Source organism: Pleurodeles waltl, chromosome 2_1 (assembly GCF_031143425.1).
Source record: "Pleurodeles waltl isolate 20211129_DDA chromosome 2_1, aPleWal1.hap1.20221129, whole genome shotgun sequence".
NCBI classification, from domain to species: domain Eukaryota; kingdom Metazoa; phylum Chordata; class Amphibia; order Caudata; family Salamandridae; genus Pleurodeles; species Pleurodeles waltl.
In genome coordinates this window covers 609,606,317-609,628,077 of record NC_090438.1, presented here as the reverse complement: position 1 = coordinate 609,628,077, position 21,761 = coordinate 609,606,317, and positions in this window count along the sequence as shown.

The window sequence follows — 21,761 nt, the reverse complement described above, 5'->3', positions numbered from 1 at the left end:
ACAGTGAGACTCACTGTTGCCGTCTGACCAGGTTTTCCAGGTGAGCCAGGACCTTCCTCCTTCATCCAGAAGTCCAGGAGTTTTGTCATCGCTGACAGCTTCATCCAGGGGGGTAGTGGTCATCTGTTCTGTAGCCGCCAGTGGCAGCTCAACCTGTTGATGAAGAACATATAATGTTACTGGTTGAAGTTTGACATCCACCTCCAAAGGCTTTGTGTTACAGTCAGCACAGACATTGGACATTCATAAAGTGTAGGTTATCCTATTGTGCCAAGTTACCATGGTATTAGGGTGTTTGACATGGCATGTGTGAAGCATGCCTAAACTATTTGACTCAAGCAGCTCATGAGATGTGCAGATCAGTTTCACATTGGAAGATGGACTGAAAATGACATCTTGCCAACGGTGAAGCCAAGCCAACACAGTGTGTAGGCAATATTTGGCTTTGACAATTTGGAGGTCTAGTGGAGTGAGATACAGGCAAACACAGGACTTTGTTGATTATCTCACTTGAGTCATCATGTGCACAGTGATGTGTCAATTTGTCTGCTGCCGATACCAATCTGGTGACGCAGCTTGAGGCATTAGGAATACCTGTTGGACAAACATGGTAAGGTGTCATTCCTGTCCTCAATATTTTCATCTTGGGTTAGCAGGTCAAGATGGTGCTAGGTAGACATACACGTCTCTGAGTTGAGCATGATCTGTATATTGCTCACTCCCAGGTCAGTAAATTTTAATTGACAGTTACCAAACAGGGATATTTAGGCACATGAACAATGGCCTGGTGTTTGGTGTTACAGACACAAGGCCTCCTTCTGTCTGTAATGCCAAACACCAACTCTTTGGAGTTGCAGTCAGGTCACTCTCTCTACTTCCCACACTATACAAATGGTATCTTCACAGGTGAGTACACTTCAATTGAGAGTTACCGAACAGGTGTAGTTGGACAAGTGAACACTGGGATGGTGGTTGGAGTTACAGACACAAGGCCTCCTGAGAATTGCAGTCAGGTCACTCTCTCTACTGCACACACTATTCATATGGTATCCTCACAGGTGAGTACACTTCAATTGAGAGTTACAAAACAGGTATATTTGGGCCACTGGGATGGTGGTTGGAGTTTTGCAGTCCAGTCACTCCCTCCACTCCTCAACACTTGACAAATGTTGGGTCTTACTTGTCTGTAGGCAGACTGCATTTAGGTTTGAGCATATGTTTGCATTTTGAAACATACCATGAATACTGCAATGTTTTTTTTTTATATTGTTAGATTTACAGGCACCATTTGGGCAAATGGCATGTGATGGGCCTTGGTGGCTGTGATGTTGGGTCCATTAATACACATTTACAGAGTTAAAACTCAGGTACTCTGGGTATTGAATGTTGGTTCAGTACATGAACAATACAGTGGCAAAAGCTGAGCTGTGAGCATGCAGGACATTGCAGTTGTTGTGTTGTAACTTACAAGACTTCACTCCCCCAGGTATTCCTGTCAAGCCCTCAGGATGCAGGATTGCCAAGACCTTTTCTTCCCAGGGAAAGAGTCTTAATGGGGCACTGGGAGGGCCACCGCTAGTCTTGTTGGCTGCTCACTCCTGCTAGGAGACCAGGGAATGCACCTTGACCCTCAGGTCATTCTTCCTCTTCCTAATGTCCTCCTTTGTGCGCAAGGTGATGCCTACAGCATTCACTCTGTCGAGGACCCTTTGCCACAGTTCCATTTTCCTATTGAGAGGAATGTGCTGGACTTGGGCTCCAAACAATTTTTGCTGTACTCCTATGATTTCATCCACAATGACTCAACTCATCTTTGGAAAAACAGGGATTTTTAGAAAGTGACATGGTGGACAACTAAAGTGGGTGACAAGGACTTACTTAACAGGGGAAGTATGAATGAGGAGTGAATGGACAAAAGTGTGTGCAGTGTGTTCTATGGGATGGTGAAACATAGGTGCCTAATCTATAATATGCAATAAAAAGTGCTTGGGGTTCTTTGGCTCCCTGTGGAAATGCAAAAGATTGTGGTCTGTGAAGGGGTGTGTTTTTTTCCATGATCTGCAGGTGTGTCCACTGGACCAATGTGTGTCAGCTGTGTTGTTTTTTAATTCATCCAATGTGAACTTGTCTGTTACTTTGCTGGACGAGTACTGTGGTGGTCGACTGTCACGGTGACTGTGTGTATGTAATAGGCTTAATGGTTGGCCGTGGCACTGATGGCGCTGGAGGTCAGACCACCTAGATACAAGGCCACCACGCCACTGGCAGTCTGGCTTTTTTGCTTGACGGGTGGCTGTTCTGCCTGTTTTTATTGTATTACAGCAGTCTGGGTACCACCAGCACAGCAGTCTTTTTGGGACTGCTAACATGGCGGTCTGGCAGGCCAACCCATAAACTCGTAATCGGGCCCTGTCCCCAAACACATAACAGGCCAACTGCCACCTATTCCCACTTTTAAAATGTCTAATTGCATGCACTAAAAAAGCACCAGAGATATCCCACCTATTCTTAGAAGTTACTAAGACATACACATATCTGACCATTTAACAATTACAGAGAAAGAGGAAACATTCCTTTTACATCATAAACTAAATTTTAAAAAAAATCATAGTCCTTAATGAAACTTAACCAGTGTCAAACCTTAATGTTGGATAGGACCAGGAAAATGTGTCCCAAACCATTCTCTCTTTTACACAACCTACATGATGAATATCAACACACCAATATCCTTTTCATATATGCTTTACTCCCAAATAAACAAAGCAGCACCTACTATGAACTCCTAAACTATTTAAAACAGCAAACAAATAACTAGTACCCCCAAAAATAATCAGAGACTTTGAACAAGCCATGATTCAAACAATTCTAAAGATATGCCCCCACACAGCCATAAAAGGCTGTTACTATCACGTTAAGAAAAGTATATGGCAACACCTCCAAAAATCTACACTAAGGCTCATTATGAAATTGGTGGTCCGAGGACCTCCAATTCTGCGGTGGTGGTCGACCGCCGCATTCAAGGCGGTCTGACCACCACATTATGACCTAGCAGACCGCTGTCCCCTCCAGGAACATGGTTCCCGACAGGCTGATGGCAGTCGGAGTCGTGGTCTGCCACAACATCACTGAGTTCAGTACCGCCGGGCCAGCCTCTCCATGGCAGGGACCCCATCATGAAAAAGCTGGTGGAAACCCAGTGCTGGGGGGCCACAGAGAGGGCGCCTGCATTGCCCAGACCGTGTCATGGGCAGTTCAGGGGCTTCCCTGCCCTGCACCCTCGGAATGCGCACTGTCTGCTACAACTGACAGTGCCCATTCCGAGGATGCTGGGGGCACCCTCTGTGCGAGGAAATTTGCCTCGGCTCCATGAGGAACTAAAGACAATACCACTGCACGGTTTCCACTTGGCTAATTTCAAAGGATTCGGCCGGTCAGCAAAGTGGAAACCTCATAATGAGCCTGGGGCGAGACTGCCAGCTCTGCGGTGGTCTCCTCTCAATGGGGTTGGTGGGCCAACGGTTGACACACCAGCCTCGTAATGAGGCCCTAAGTGTATAATGTTCCACTAACAAGCAATTCACCTTCAAAAAAATTATAGCACTAGCCTACATCCCTGTCACAGAGATAGTCAACCACTATAACTTACTAATAGAGAGCACTTTCTACCAACAAAATGAAGACAAACCTAGTCCCCTAATGGACTACTTTGAAGACACTTGGGTCAGGACACAGGCACCAAGCCAAATTCGAGATACCATGACGGAACGTCTCTGACAGGACTCTGGCACAGGAAGTCAAAACAAGCAACGCAGTGGAAGGATACCACAAGGCTTTCCATTCGACACTAGGCAGAACTCAAACTGCATTATACAAATATATCGGAGCATTGAAAAAATAGTAAAGCTACCAAGAACTAAGAATAAAACAATCTGTTATCGATATTGGCCCTAAACTTACCAGACAAACTAAAAGAATGTAAGTCAAACTCTTCATAAAAAACAAAAGAGTAGCCTCCTCAGAAATGATAGCCAAATCCATACTTTAAAATAGATACAAACCTACCAATAACCTAAACAACTACAAAAAACTCTAAACCAACAAACCAAATCTTTTTTTTAAAACTAATAATATAAGTACTTTATTACATCTTTTTGGTGACACTGGGAGCTAAGGCCAATGCTGTTGCACACAAACACCCTCGGAAAGCGCACTGTCTGCATAGCTGCCATGCCTACATGTCTTCTAAAGAATGGAAGGACCTGGCATTATGCATAAGCGTTTTCTCCTCACTTCTTGAAATCAGCAAAAAGCTGAAGACCTGTCTTTTCGATAAGTCCCACTAGACCCTAGGTGTGGCTAGACTCTCACCTGCTCAGCATTAGGATACCCTCGCAGTTGGCTATGCGCTCTCAAATCTGCATAACAAAACTTAAATAAGGCTACTCTGCCTATTTTAGAAAGAAGCTGAGACTGTTGTTTAATAACAAACTGCATTTTGCAGTATGTAAACTAGTACTGCAGTAGTAATACTTACTACAAAATGCAGTTCACAAACCTACAAATGCAAATCTTTATTTCCATGTCTCCTATTTTTCTGCGGGGAGATTGTTACACATGTAAGCTTATTACATACTAGGAAATGTGTGTGGGACCAGGACGACTATCTGGCAAAAAGGACATACTTACTACTAAATGGAAGGAGTTTAGAGAGGAATAAGGAGGGATTTATGGAGGGTTATTAAAGAGTTTAGTGAGATCTATGCACCCTTCCACAAAAGAGTAAGCCAATTTGCTGCTCCAAAACTGCAACTAAGGTTACTGCAACCAAAAGGGCCTCCAAATTATAGTAGGTTTACTCCAGGTCAGAGCTTCCAGTAGTAACTTTGTACTTGTATATTTGGTTCCACCCCTTTACACTCTGATTTTGTGACAAAGTAGTAAAATTATTCAAAACTGTAAGAGTAAATTTAATAGTGGTAAAATTATATGTGTAGATTTAGCTTTGTGAATAGCCTCCTGTGTTTTAAAAATCAATGGGCTATAAGTCAATGTAAATAAATCATCATAGGTATGGGAAACATATATAACACCTAACAACAACTCTCACTTTATAACTTTTTCTTAGATACTACAGGAGTGTTAAAAAGTAGTGTCTGAATTTATATCCACCTAATTCTGTGAATGCCTTAATCTTATCAATTAATGATTTGCTCATCGACCTTGGAATATAAAATATGGCAAACTGCATGTAAATTACGTTTAGCCATTTGAGGTATAGGTATAACATAAGACAAGGACAACCTTATTTGCCAACAGGAACCAGAGTCAACATATAAAATATGCACATTAGTCCTGTGAAGCTCATTCAAGCTTGTTGACCTCTTAATTATGTAGAGGATTCCAATAACTAAAAACACATACACATTTCTTTTGCAGTCAATAAATGTTGCGAAACAATGGAGACCAGAAGGAACAACAATGGTCTGGTGATAGTTTTCTGTCAATTTCATATATTGGCAAGTTATATGTAGTAATGATGAATAAGTGAACCAAGCGCAGACAACGCAGGTCTCAAACGTGAAAGAAATCATAGAAACACACATACATTACAACACTGTAGAACAACCCCCGCCCCGGGCTTTGCACAATATTCGTCGATTTCACTCTTGGATGGCTGTAGATAACTCACAGTCCCTACTGATATAAATTCAAACGAAAACCATGGGGGGGGGGCATGTCGATGTTTCAACCCCATATGTATTTAAGGGTCTCCCGAGGACCACGTCATCTGACCATTCAACCAACATGTGAGTCAGATTGGGCCACTCATTGAGTTTGTAGTAATGTAAAGTAATCAATACATTGACTTGTGCGATCAACAATGTGGGCCGGTTTAACTTTGGAGTGAAAAACTGTGAGCAGTAAAGACACCAGCTTCACAGTCTGGCGCCATGTGCTCTCTTATAGACAATACATGGTTGCCCTCCATAAGGTGCGGCCCTTTGTCATATTTAAAATCATATAGGCCCTCATTCCGACCCTGGCGGTTTGAAACCGCCAGGGTGGAGGGCAACGGAAGCACCGCCAACAGGCTGGCGGTGCTTCCAGGGCTATTCTGACCGCGGCGTTAAAGCCGCGGTCAGAAAAGGGGAACCGGCGGTTTCCCGCCGGTTTTCCCCTGGCCCAGGGAATCCTCCATGGCGGCGCTGCTTGCAGCGCCGCCATGGGGATTCCGACCCCCTTCCCGCCAGCCTGTTCCTGGCGGTAAAACCCGCCAGGAACAGGATGGCGGGAACGGGTGTCGTGGGTCCCCTGGGGGCCCCTGCACTGCCCATGCCTATGGCATGGGCAGTGCAGGGGCCCCCTAACAGGGCCCCATCATGATTTTCAAATCGCTACGGGTGCTACTGCACCCGTCGCACCCCTGCAACTCAGCCGGCTCCATTCGGAGCCGGCTTCCTCGTTGCAGGGGCTTTCCCGCTGGGCCGGCGGGCGATCTTCTGGAGATCACCCGCCGGCCCAGCGGGAAAGTCTAAATGACCCCCGCGGTCATTTGACCGCGGTGCGGTCTTTGGGCGGTTTCCGCCCGGGGGGCAGGGGCCCGCCGCCCGCCGGACTTGGAATGAGCCCCATAGTGATGCAGCAGAATTAAATATTTTAGAGTAGAACGGTCATTGTCTCATTGTTGGTTTTTCCACTCTCCAAGGATTTATTAAGTAAGCATAGTTCTTCCCTAAAATTATCAAATAAATTTAGAGTTTTTAGTTTATTTTGGATTTTGCCTTTTTTTTTGGAATTCGGGTTGACAGGCTGTAAAAAAGTAAATCCTTCTCTAATATCATATCACCTGTCGATTTCATTAGTAAGATCATAAGACCTTGTAACAGTTGATTGCCATGTGCAATGGGTCCTTAACAATTACAGCTGTAAATATTGAATTAAAAAATCAGAGCCTCTGCACAAACCAATCGATCAGATACTGACTGAAATAATTCCAGATTAAGACCACTTTTACAAAATATAGCAACACATTTACGTGCTGTATGGTAGAAGGATGCAAATGTATGACTAATCCAATCCAGAGTCTAGTAAAAATATTTTAATTTTTGTTTCCTGTATAAGAATTATATCAGGGTTCCTTCATCAACCCGTCGCTAATTTATTTTTCTGTTTGTTATTTAAACAATTTATGTTCTAAATTACCACTTTCAATATCATCATACTACGTGCTTAGTTATGGCCAAATACATTCTAACTTACTTAATCAACATCAAAACTCATTATTTGATCAAAGACATATGAAAGTTCATAGTACTTCGATAGGCTTGTCATTACATTACATTTCCACTTGCAATTCACCTTGCCCTTTTTATGCTGCAGCATCCACCTCCACCTGGAGGACATGTTGTGCGTTTGTTGTTTTATATCACTTTCAGTTTAGTTTGTTAAAACAAGGATGCTTGCACACCTGCTGCTTGAAATTGAGTTATCATCTGTTTAAATCCTTCATGTTTTTTAGCTGTGTTGTATGTTTAAAACTTTAGTTGTCATTGTTTTTTGGAAAAAAAGAATTTCCTTAATCCCATAGCCAGCATAGGTTGTGATTATCATGCATGGATATATGGAGTATGTGTACCGTTTTGAAGAGATTAAATGAGCATGCATAACTATTACTTCTCCATCAGTCTGGTAGAACATGGTCCTTTGATCCTAGATTACATTTTCCAATTATTGTGATAGGGTTAAAGTGGTCTCTGAAATACCAACAAATGGCAGAGCAACGCCCATCAGCATTTTACATAATCATCACTCTATATAGATAGATAGTGTCACGTAATCAAAGCTATATCACCTTTAGAGGAGGAAGTCAGGTAAGGGAAAAGCTAGTGATACCATGGAGAGAAGGGGTTATCAAGTCCATAATGCAAGGTAGGGGACCCAATTTCTCCTCCACCATTTCGTTCATTGAGATTACTCTGAAAAAAACTTGACTTCTTCATCTGCAAGTGACATGGCCTCGATTACGAGACACTTTGATTTTGTCTATTATGTATGGAAATATAGGCTTCTGAAACATGGTGAGGTTTCTGACAAATCTATATATTGACGATTATGTAAATTGCTGAAAAACATATTCACAGGTTATCTAATGAACAGGTATAGGCTGGTGTGGCCTCGTTCTCCCTTCTAACAGTCCATGTGTAGTTGCTAACTGACTATGTGAGGTTTCGTCTCATAATTGACACTCTTTCACTTGATACAGAAGCAAGCTGTTATATATTTGGGGATTAGTTTGTATTGGCCATGTGGGAACATTGACGTCTGCCATTAATTGGGCCCAGTGTCCACACGTGTCATGATGTACATATGTTGCATATTCAGGGGCATCAAGTTAAATACCATCACAGCATCGGCCTAGCTCCATGACACTAGCTCAGGACATACAAATAGGTGCACACCTGATATACTGGCCACTTGGCCTAGAACAGCAATATGCAAGGATGCATACCTTGGTGGAATGCATCCATGGCCATGTGATCAGTGTATTGTTTAGATATGGAAAACCTGAACTCTCTGCTATACTACCATAAATAGTCATTATCTCTCCTGACTGCTCCAGCTCAAATTCTCTTCAGAGCTATTACACTATACAACACTTTCATCCACTCTGTGACACTACTCTACTCCATTATATGACACTTTCTGACACTCCATAACACACCCGTCTGCTCCACTTCACTGTAGCACCCACCACTCCACAGTACTTAACTCCACTCTATACTATGCCACTGTGTTCTAGAGCTCGCTACTCCAAGCTGCTACGCCACTCCACTGGACTTCAGTTCACTCTACTCCAGTTCACAACTCTTTATCCTACGGTACTCTACAACACTTCACTCTACATCCCCCCACTGCACCACACTCTACTCCATTCTATACAGCTACACTCTACATGTCTCTACTACAATCTGTGCCACTCTATGCTCTAACATTACATTGCACAATTGTTTGCTTCACTGTATGCTCCTAAAGAACAAGTTACTTACCTTCCGTAATGAATTATCTGGTAGAGACTCTATCTAGCTGCAGATTTCTTACCTTAGAATTCCCTGGCGACAGCTTTGAATCCGGAATTTTTCTGCTGAGCATTACCCTGCGGACGCTGTCGGCTGGCGTCGTTCAGATCCGCGTGAATCGTCTAGCTCCGTGTGGCGTCGTCAGCATCACTGGAGCCTTCTGTGATGTCACAGTCTTCTATATAGGCACCACCCCGGAGCGTGTACGTCAGTTCTTTCCACAACTTCCCACGCCAGAAGTGCAGAGTCATGGAAGAACCAACAAACATTTGAGTTTTCCACTTGATTGTTTGAAGAAAAAGACATGCCCTTAAGGAAGGCAAAAATACAAAAACATGATGCGGAGAGGCCTGGGTGGGTGTAAGGAATCTGCAGCTAGATAGAGTCTCTACCAGATAATTCGTTACCGAAGGTAAGTAACTTGTTCATCTGATAGAGACTTCTACCAGCAGATTCCCTACCTTAGAATAGATACCCAAGCTATAATCCTGGTGGTGGGTCGCAAGGATATATCTCACACCAGGAAGTCCTGCAGGATCGAGCGGGCAAAATGCCCCTCTCTCCTCACCTGGCTGTCCAGGCAGTAGGGTCTTGCAAACGTGTGCAAGGAAGCCCATGTTGCTGCTTGCCAAACATCATGTACCGCCACGCCACGAGCTAACGCAGTGGTAGGAGTTTTTCCTCTGGTGGAGTGAGCCCTCAAGCCCTCTGGAGGCTGCTTGCTGGCTAAAGCGTAGCAAATCTTTATATAGAGAATGACCAAGTGCGAAATGGCCAGTTTCCACACTGCCCGACCCTTCTTTGCACCAACATATCCTGCAAAGAGTTGGTCATCCACCCGGAACTCTTTTGTGCGGTCAAGGTAGAACGATAAGGCTCTTTTTGGGTCCAGCTGATGGAGACGCTCCTCTTCCTTAGAGGGATACGGTGGTGCAAAGAAGGTGCGCAGGGTGATATTTTGACCCAGATGAAAAGGGGTCACCACCTTGGGAAGGGAAGGAGCACGAGTTCTGAGGACTACTTTATCAAGATATATCGTGAGATATGGTGGTTTTGATGATAAAGCCTGCAAATCACTCACTCTTGTGGCAGATGTAATTGCCACAGAAAGGCTGTTTTGAGCAGCCGGAGCGGACAGTTATGTAAAGGCTCAAAAGTAGCACACATTAGAAAATTAAGTATAAGATTAAGATCCCACTGGAGCATGACAAAAGGCACAGGTGGAAACATATGCACGAGCACTTATAAGAATCTCTGTACAACAGGAGACTTGAACAAAGATGGTTGGTCGGGCAAGCGTAGAAAAGCCGATAAGGCAGCAAGATAGGCCTTAAGAGTCCCTAAGGAGGAACCCTGTTGGGCGAGTGAAAGAATAATAAAAGGACATTAGATAGAGAAGAAGAAAGAGGATCAATCGACCTCTCTGTACAATATGAAACAAAATGTTTCGACCAGCAGGCGTAAATCGACTTAGTAGAGGGACGCCTGGCTGCCAGAATGACATCACAGACTTCGGGAGGGAGGTCATAAACCATCAACTGTCGCCACTCAACCTCCACGCATGAAGCCGCAAAGTTGACAGGTTTGGGCGGAGAACCTTCCCATTCTGCTGCAACAGAAGATCCTCTAGAAGAGGCAACGTGATTGGAGGACTGATGCTCAACTTGAGAAGCTCTGGATACCAGACTATCCGTGCCCAATCCGGAGCCGCTAGGATTACTTGGGTCCGGTCGTTCTTGATTTTCTTGAGAACTCTGGGCAGAAGTGGTATGGGCGGAAAGGCGTACAGGAGGCCTGAACTCCACTTGCGACGAAAAGTGTCACCTGGCGATGGCACCCTTGGAAACTCAAACGCGCAAAACTGCTGAGATTAGGCGTTCTCTACATAGGTGAACAGATCTAACCAAGGCTCCCCCCACTGTTGAAAAAGTCCTTACACCACCAGATGGAGATACCATTTGTGATCCGCTAAGCATCGTCGGCTGAGTTTGTCCGCCCTGGCGTTCAGAGAACCTGCCAGGTATTGAACCCCAGGGTTATGCCCTGTTGTTCCAGCCATGTCCAGAGATGCAGAGCCTCTTGACAAACGGTCCACGACCCCACACCGCCCTGCTTGTTGCAGTACTACATTGCGGTAGTGTTGTCCGTGAACACCTGCACTACCTTCCATTTCACAACAGGAACAAATGCTTTTAATGCTAGTCGGATTGCCCGAAGCTCCAACAAGTTGATATGGAGCCTGGATTCCGCCAGAGACCAGCGACCAGCGACCTCTGATCTCCACCTCTCCCAGATGGCCGTCCCATCCCAGAAGTGACGCATCTGTCAATACTGTGAGATCTGGTTGGGGAAGGGAGAGGAGTCTGCCTTTGACCCAATCGCAGTTCACTAACCACCACTGCAGATCCTTTGCAGTTCCCTCCGAGATCTGAACCACGTCGGTAAGATTCCCCTGATGCTGTGCCCATTGGAACTTCAGGTCCCACTGAAGACCCTCATATGCTATCTGGCATGCTTTACCCATAGGATGCAGGAAGCCATGAGTCCCAACAGCCTCAGAGTCTGTCTCACCGACATCCAGGATAGAGGCCGAAACATCGGTGTTATAAACGGAATATCCTGGACTCGCTGCTTGGGAGGATAGGTCCGATACTGCACTCTGTCCAGAACAGCTCAGATGAAAGTGAGCTTCTGAGAGGGAGTCAGGTGTGACTTCGGCACATTTATAGTGAACCCCAGTGAATACAGGAGGGCCGCCGTTGTATGGAGATGGGTGACGAGAGCCTAGGGCTTAGGAGCCTTCAACAGCCAATCGTCTAGGTAGGGGAAGACTGAAATCCCTAACCTGCGCAGATGAGTTGCCACCATCGCCATCACTTTGTTGAACACCCGAGGGGCACTGGTGAGACCGATGGGGAGCACAGTAAACTGAGTGCTCATGGCCCACCTTGAACCGCAAGTAACGCCTGTGGGCAGGCAGGATGGGGATGTGAAAATACGCATCCTGCAAGTCCAACACTACCATCCAGTCTCCTTGGTCTAGGGCAGACAAGACCTGAGCAAGAGACCTGAGCAGGAGTGAGCATCTTGAATTTCTCCTTCTTGAGGAAGAGATTGACGTCCCTTAAATCCAGGATAGGGCGAAGGCCCTTGTTCTTTTTGGGAATCAGAAAGTAGCAGGAATAACAACCACTGCCTGGTTCTGACATTGGAACCCTTTCTATAGCTCCCTTGGCCAAGAGAGCCAAAACTTCCTCGGGGAGGAAAACCAAATGGTCCTCCATCAGCAGTTCTTTTGTCGGAGGGATAGAAGGAGGGAAAGACTGGAAGGGGAGGAAATAGCTCTTCCATATGATCTGCAAGACCCATTTGTCCGCTGTGATGGAATGCCAATGAGGGATTTAAAACTGAATCCTCCCTCCAACTGGATGGACATGGTCCTGCAGAACCACACTAGGAGGGCTTGAGCGCAGTGGAGGGGGGCTGTGTGGTGGCTGACCACTGGCCATACCCTCTGGGTCTGACGGTACAACGGCCATGTCCTCTCCTGGGATGTGGCTGAGTTGTGGTTGGCATGGTACCACGCCCCTTCCGAAGCCTCGAAAGGGACTGAAGACAGACTGCTGATGAGCTGAGAGGCCTAAGGATCTGGTCGTAGCTCGAGAATCCTTGAACCTCTCAAACATGGAGTCTGCCTTCTCACCAAAAAGGCGAGAGCCATCAAAGGGCATGTCCATCAAACTAGACTGGACATCCCCTGAAAAGCCAGTCGAAGGTAGCCAGGCGTGGCGACGTAGGGCCAGTGTCAATGCAATCGCTCTACCCAGCGAGTCGGTTGTGTCCAATCCACATCTGATTGTAAACTTAGCTGCATCTCTCCCATCCTAGACAGCCTGTGTGAGAGTGTCCTGTACACCCTCCGGGACCTGGGGCAGCACCTGTGCCATCGTATCCCATAAAGTATGGGAAAAACGGCCCAATAGGCAAGAGGTGTTTACTGACCTCAATGCCAGGCTGGAGGAAGAAAACATTTTCTTTTCAAGCTGATCCAGCCTCTTGGATTCCCTATCCGGGGAAGCGGAAGGGAAGGCACCACGGGAAGTGGAGGCTTGGACCACCAAGCTCTCCGGGGTGGTATCTTGGGTGAGGAAACTAGGGTCGTTTGGAGGAGGTCTATGGCGGTGGCAGACCGTCCTATTCACAGGAGCCCATGTGCTGAGTTCCCAGAAGGACGTCCGTTAGGGCCTCATTGAAGGGCAACATCGGCTCTGATGTAGTCATCCCTGGCTGAAGCAGCTCTGTCAGGAGATTCGTCCTGACTGGCACCGTGGGCAAGTCTAGGTCCAAGACCTCAGCTGCCCTATGCACCACCATAGCATAAGAAGCTCCCTCCTCCGTAGCCACATTAGGAGGAGAGAGCATGCCAGTATCTGGAGACGTGTCCAGTCCACTGACTTCCCCTAGATCTTCATACCAGTTCTGCTCATGCTCCAGTTCACACTCCAAAGGGTCCTCAGACCCCTCCCACTCCTCTCCTGTGCCTGGCTGTTCACAATAAGGCTCAGGAACTGATCTGGGCCTAATTGGCACCGACGGAGTCGGCACCGTACGATGTTGCTCCGGATCATCCGGAATGAGGATGGGGCTACCACCAGTGGGCGCCGGTAGTGGAGGAAGCGTTGACGTCGGACCCAGTGCCAGAGGAGGTCAACTGTGTGGGACCGGTGCCTGTCCGGATCCGCTATCCGATCCTGGGGTCCCCAACAGCACCGAGGATAAAGCCGCCGATGTCACACCCGATGGGGCCCCTGCTGCCCCCACGGGGCCCAAAGACCCACCCAAGGGTGCAGCCAGCTCAAAAACAAGGTGCATAGTCTTGTAAAATTCCTTTATTTGAGCAGGGGTCACTCCGGGGGAAGACGAGAAGGCGGCCCTGGTGACGGCTCCACGGAACTGCACTCGGAACGTCGTCATTCCCTGGATGCCTCATCGATCGACGGGTGCTGCAAAGTTTAAGTCCGCTTGGACTTCTTCTTCTTGTGCCTCTTACCTGAATGACCAGATGACCTTGAATGCAAGGAAGAGGACTTGGGGCTCCGGGAGCGGTGCTGCAACCTCCTCCTACTGCGGGACCGTGACCTCATTGGAGTCGCGCCGCCCGAAAACAGCTGTCGGGCCGCAAGAAGTTTGAGGGATCTCTCCCTCAAGGCGTTCAGAGCCATGGCCCGACAGTCGGAATATGAAGTTGAGTCGTGATCCTTTTCCAAACACCAGGGGTACACTCTGTGTGGATCCGTGACCAAAATGGTGCTATGATATGCACCACACGGTTTGAATCCAGTCTTTCTAGAAGACATGTTCAAACAATCAAGCCGAAAAATTTCGACGAACGCAGAATTAAAAGGGTAGCTTTTTCCGGATCTGCGCTTAACCGGTTCGGAAGGAAAAGAACTGACGTACGCGCACTGGAGTGGTGCCTATATAGAAGACAGTGATGTCACAGATGACTCCAACGACGTTGACGATGCCACACAGAGCCGGACGACGCACGCAGATCTGAACGACGCCACCAGACGGCTCACGCAGGGTACTGCTCTGCAGAAAAATTCTGGATTCGAAGCTGACGCCAGAGAATTCTAAGGTATGGGATCTGCAGCTAGAAGTCTCTAGCAGATCCTGTTATGCCATTAATTGTGTTTGACCACTGACTTTGTGTTTCACCACTGCACATATTAGTTGTTCAATGTTCACCAGTAGCACATTACATTTTGTATTTAGGTTAGCTGCCTATTGGCTTTAACGTGGCATTAGACATTACATTCTGTATTCAGTTTAGCTGCCTGTGGGCTTTATTGTGGTGTTAGACATTGCAGATGAGCTGTGTTTTTCCACATGGTAGACCAAGCTGTGTTTTTCGTATTTTGTTCTCACTGAACCCTAGCGTGATATGGGAGCGTATATTTTGTGTTTTTTCCCCTTTACCCAGCCTTGGGAAGGAACGAGCTTTAGGGACTTGGCCACCCTCTGACGCTTGTTCTTTTCCAACTCTGATCTACAGTAGCCAGCATGCTTTGACTATTAGAGGAAAGGGCCTGTTAGCAGGCTTTTTCATTATAAAAGGTGTCCCTGGGCAGCAGCGAGGGGGAATTTTCAGAGACTTCAGTCAGGAGCGGACATCAGCTGCCTGACCTCCTGTATGGGTGGAAAATCTCTTTCTCGCAGTTGAACAGGAGTCATCAACTTGCAGGCATGAGAAAGATGAAGAGCAGTGATAGGCCCTAAGGTGATGAATTTTGACTTTTATTCTTTGCTTTGAAGTTATGCTATAATATAATCACATATATTTGCTGTGCACATTGCAATTGAGAATCACTTTGATAAATGTTTCTTTCATTGCTATGACTACTTGTAAACGTGGGCTTCCAACCTCTTCTCTCAGGAACCTCGTGGTGAAGTAATAATAAATGTCTTCTTTAAACTAAGAAGTGCATTCCAGAGATTGTTTTCAGCTCAGTCATTAATGAAAGCAAAACATTTTGGCGTAGTCGGTAGTCTGGGAGTGGAATTGGAGATTGGAGGTGCACGATTTAAAGGTGTAATTGTTTTTTTGTTGTTTAGAGATTTAAAGGACGCACGGCAGACCATGTTTGAAAATGCATGTGAAGTTAAACTGCCTCATGGTGCTGTGAGAAACATGTTTTCTTGTTTATCAGGACTTTCTAAGTCTTGGGATGAGTGCTTGGATAAAACAAAAGTGTTTTCATATTTAAAAAATGTGCTTTTTGAAAGAAATGATGTTACTTTTGTTCTTGACAGAAGGGTTTGGATACTTTTGTCTGCTTACAAAAAAAATACTTGAGAGATGTAAGCAGTTAGAACTTGAAAATAAGAATGTACGTGAGCAAATTAGCCAGAACAAATTGTTGCAAAATAAAACTGAAATCTATAAAGCTGTTACAGGAGAATTTGGCTTTTCACATTCCAGTAATGAGGAGGTTAAAAAAGGTGGGGGCCAGTGTGAGTCTCATGAGCAGAGCGTAGATCTCCCTGAGCAGAGCAGCCCACAGTTTTTGGCAGGACTTGAAGTGCATTCCTTAAAAGATTACACTGAGCACGAAGTTGACAATGTTATATTCAGACCGCTTTTGCAAAGTACGATGTGTAAAATTAATTCAGACAAGGCAGAGGTACTGTCGCAAAATGTGCATGTAAGGAAATGCCTCCTTGGCATGGTTACCCCCTGACATTTTGCCTTTGCTGATGCCAAGTTATGATTTGAAAGTATGCTGAGGCCTGCTAACCAGGCCCCAGCACCAGTGTTCTTTCCCTAAACTGTTCCTTTGTCTCCACAATTGGCACAACCCTGGCACCCAGGTAAGTCCCTTGTAACTGGTACCCCTGGTACCAAGGGCCCAGATGCCAGGGAAGGTCTCCATGGGCTGCAGCATGTTTTATGCCAACCTAGGGACCCCTCACTCAGCATAGACACACTGCTTGCCAGCTTGTGTGTGCTGCAGGGGAGAAAATTACTTAGTCGACATGGCACTCCCCTCAGGGTGCCATGCTAACCTCACACTGCCTGTGGCATAGGTAAGTCACCCCTCTAGCAGGCCTTACAGCCCTAAGGCAGGGTGCACTATACCACAGGTGAGGGCATAGGTGCATGAGCACTATGCCCCTACAGTGTCTAAGCAAAACCATAGACATTGTAAGTGCAGGGTAGCCATAAGAGTATATGGTCTGGGAGTTTGTCAGACACAAACTCCACAGCACCATAATGGCTGCACTGAAAACTGTGAAGTTTGGTATCAAACTTCTCAGCACAATAAATGCACACTGATGCCAGTGTGCACTTTACTGTAAAAATACACCCAGAGAGCATCTCAGAGATGCCCCCTGAAAACATACCCGACTTCCAGTGTGGGCTGACTAGTTTTGCCAGCCTGCCACACCATACATGTTGTTGGCCACATGGGGAGAGTGCCTTTGTCACTCTGTGGCCAGGAACAAAGCCTGTACTGGGTGGAGATGCTTCTCACCTCCCCCTGCAGGAACTGTAACACCTGGTGGTGAGCCTCAAAGACTCACCCCCTTTGTTACAGCGCCACAGGGCATCCCAGCTAGTGGAGATGCCCACCCCTCCTGCCACTGCCCCCACTTTTGGCGGCAAGGCTGGAGGAGATAATGAGAAAAACAAAGAGGAGTCACTCCCCAGTCAGGACAGCCCCTAAGGTGTCCTGAGCTGAGGCGACTGCCTGCCTCAAGGAACCCGACGCCTGGAACCCACACTGCACCCACAGCCCCCAGGACCTGAAGGAACCGAACTCCAGTGCAGGAGCAACCCCCAGGTGACCCTCTGCCTAAACCAGGTGGTGGCTACCCCGAGGAGCCCCCGTGTGCCTGCCTGCATCGTTGAAGAGACCCCCGGGTCTCCCCATTGAATCCTATTGAAAACTCGACACCTGTTTGCACTCTGCACCCGGCTGCCCCAGTGCCTCTGAAGGTGTACTTTCTGTGCCTGCTTGTGTCCCCCCTGGTGCCCTACAAAACCCCCCTGGTCTGCCCTCCGAAGTCGCGGGTACTTACCTGCTGGCAGACTGGATCCGGGGCACCCCTATTTCCATTGAAGCCTATGAGTTTTGGGCACCACTTTGACCTCTGCACCTGACCGGCCCTGAGCTGCTGGTGTGGTAACTTTGGGGTTGCCTTGAACCTCCAACGGTGGGCTACCTTGAACCCAACTTTGAACCCTGTAAGTGTTTTACTTACCTGTGAACTTAACATTTACTTACCTCCCCCAGGAACTGTTGATTTTTGCACGGTGTCCACTTTTAAAATAGCTTATTGCCATTTTTGCCAAAACTGTACATGCTATTGTGATAATTCAAAGTTCCTAAGATACCTGAGTGAAATACCTTTCACTTAAAGTATTGATTGTAAATCTGGAACCTGTGGTTCTTAAAATAAACTAAGAAAATATATTTTTCTATATAAAAACCTATTGGCCTGGAATTGTCTTTGAGTGTGTGTTCCTCAATTATTGCCTGTGTGTGTACAACAAATGCTTAACACTACCCTCGATAAGCCTACTGCTCGACCACACTACCACAAAATAGAGCATTAGAATTATCTCTTTTTGCCACTATCTTACCTCTAAGGGGAATCCTTGGACCCTGTGCATGCTATTTCTTACTTTGAAATAGTACATACAGAGCCAACTTCCTACATGCAGTTTCTGGGAATTCAGTGGAATCCAGAAAATAGACAGATGTTGTAACAGGTAAAACAAAAGATTTGAGAGTTTCTTACTATTTGCACTAAGCAAGAGACACCGAGTTTCATGAGCTTGTTTGATTTTTGGAAACAGTATACCCCTCATCTGAGTAAAATTTTAACACTTTGGTACAAAGTAAATAGGCAAAAACATGAGTTTGAATGGAGTGAGAAGCAGCTGCGTCATTTTGATTTGGCAAATGAAATAATTCAACAAACTTTAGATTTGTGCGCAGTGCAAGAGGGAAACACTGATTTACATGTAAATCAGGAACAATTTGCCACCTTAAATATGTGGCAGAAACAGGGGAGAACAAGGGTGCCCCTGGGGCTTTGGATTAGAAAACTATCTGACTTTGTGGAGCGCTGTACTCCTTTTGAAAAACAGCTTTGACTTGTTATTGGGCTCTAGTGAATACTGAGCAAATGACATTAAATTGTAATGTAATTCTGAAACCTGAACTATCAATCATGCAGTGGGTGATGAGTTCACCTAAATCTCACAGTATAGGATAGGCACACAATGCTAGTATCATACTTTGGATCTGGTACATACAAAACAGGGCTCAAGTAGGACCTACAGGCACTACAGCCCTCCATGAACATGTATCACAAGTCCCTTTACAGGTTGAGGAGAGGGTGCAGGGAGTACCACAGGCAAAAGAGTCACTAGTGAACTTGAGTGCACCATTTGAATTCTTGTTCCCAGAGGATAGAAAGCATGTTTGTTTGACTAATGATTCATTGAAATGCATGGATACTAAAAGACGACGGAAAGCAGTGTTATACAATCCAGTTACTGAAAAGTTGTTTATCACAGGAGAAAGAAAAAGTAACAAATATGCAGAGTTGTACAATGTGTGTCAGACTTTAAAGCAAGAGCTGCTTGGGACGTGTCATTTTTACACTGATTCTTGGTTCACTGTCAATGGATTAGCTGTTTGGTTTTCCACATGGCTTGACATAACTGGTTCATATATTCAAAGGAGGTTAGGAGCAAAGAGTTGTGGCAGGAAATATGGGAAATGTTAAAACAGAGCATAGTCATGGATGCTCATTGTCCTATTGACTCATTAGAACGCTGGTTCAATTCCCTTGCAGATGTTAAAGAGAAAAGTGCAAAGACAGAAGTGTCAACCCAGAATTCTGACTTGGTGGGGATGACTAAGTGGGTGCACCAGAAATATGGACATCTGGGAGAAAAAGCCACTTACAGGTGGGCAGAGATTAGAGAGAAGCACATTCCCCTAGATTTGATAAAAACTGTGATTTTGCAATGTCCTATTTGTCAGCACACACAACAGAGATCTGTCCCACAAACTGTCAAAGATCAGTTCGGGAGAGGAAAGTTACCAGGACAGATATGGCCAATTGATCAGGTTTCAGGGGGAGTGATTGCTGCAGATTACCAAGGAGAAATCAAAGTTATTCTGGTAACTAGAAGAGAATCTGATTTATTCATACAGATTGGAGACAGAATTGCCCAACTTGTCATAAGTGCAGTGAATGGATGTTTGGTAAGGAAGGAGTCTGCCCCAGCCCTTCTCACAGTGCAAGGAAAGGGAAGCTGTGGTGCAGCAGATAAAAACCTCAGTGCTAAGGTGTGGGTTGAACCCCCAAATGACCCTCCAGAACCTGCGGAAATCATAACAAAGGGCCCCAATAACGTCCTGCTGATTATAAAACAAGGAAAAAAGAAAGGAGGGCACATTTCAGATGACAAATGTTATTTGCAAGAAAAGTCATACTTTTTTCTTTTGCAGATCCTACCACGACTCGCCACTGACCATGAGTGCTGGTGGTCTCCCTTCGGGTGTTTGCGTGTGGGGTCAGGGGAGGGACCACACCCCCCACCTGAACCTGATTGATGAAAGTACAAAACCCATGGATCCATTTTACGCAACTGGCACCTTCAGTTCAAGTTCTACATAGGATCAATATAAAGTTTGTCAACTTGTTTGATTACATTCTTCCACTGGAACTAACTCATGGCTTATTATTGGATGACTGCTGCCAGTCTCACTAAGCAACATTGCCAGTAAATTGGCAGTTTTTTTGTGTGGAAACCTGACTTTCTCTTACATTCCAGCAAACCTTTCAGGTGGACCATGTACCTTTACATGAGTAGAACTCATGCTACATCAACCTTCTATTTTAGAGACACTATTCAATCAGTTATTATCCCAATCAGAGTATATAAGCTTCAGTCTTTTCATTGTAAGTGTATCTGATTTGAAAGGTTATGAGATCAATATGCTAATCCACTTCCATTGCTTTACGGTGATTGCTTTTATCATTCAAATCTGATTTGCTTATAATGTTTTTGTTGTTTTGTTTATGTTTTTGTTTGAAATAAGATAAAAGTAAACAAAAGTCATTGGTCAGACGGTGGATATGTTATGCCATTAACTGTGTTTGACCACTGTCTTTGTGTTTCACCACTGGGCATATTAGTTGTTCAATGTTCACCAGTAGCACATTACATTTTGTATTTAGGTTAGCTGCCTATTGGCTTTAACATGGAATTAGACATTACATTCTGTGTTCAGTTTTGCTGCCTATGGACTTTATCATGGCATTAGACATTGCAGTTGAGACATTGCAGATGAGCTGTATTTTTCCACATGGTAGACAAAGCTGTGTTTTTTGTATTTTGTTCTCACCGAACCCTAGCATGATGAGGGAGCATATATTTTGTGTTTTTTCCTTCTACCCAGCCTTGGGAGTGAACAAGCTTTAGAGACTTGGCCACCCTTCGACGCTTGTTCTTTTCCAACTCTGATCTACAGTAGCCAGCATGTTTTGACTATTAGAGGAAAGGGCCTGTTAGAAGGCTTTTTCATTATAAAAGGTGTCCATGGGCAGCAGCCAGGGGGAATTTTCTGAGACTTCAGTCAGGAGCGGACGTCAGCTGCCTGACCTCCCGTATGGGTGGAAAATCTCTTTCTCGCAGTTGAACAGGAGTCATCAACTTGCAGGCATGAGAAAGAGGAAGAGCAGTGATAGGCCTATGGTGATGAATTTTGACTTTTATTCTTTGCTTTGAAGTTATGCTATAATATAATCACATATATTTGCTGTGTACATTGCAGTTGAGAATCCCTTTGATACATTTTTCTTTCATTGCTCTGACTACTTGTAAACGTGTGCCTCCAACCTACTAAGCTCTTCTCTCAGGAACCTCGTGGTGAAGTAATAAGAAATGTCTTCTTTAAACTAAGAAGTGCATTCCAGAGATTGTTTTCAGCTCAGTCATTAATGAAAGCAAAACAGATCCCCAGTGTACAACACTTTACTGTACTCAGCAACACTTTTCAACCCTCTATGACACACCACTCCACTATATTGTACAACATGCCACTCCAATTTATTACAATTTACTAGACTCTATACTACACCTGTCTATTATAG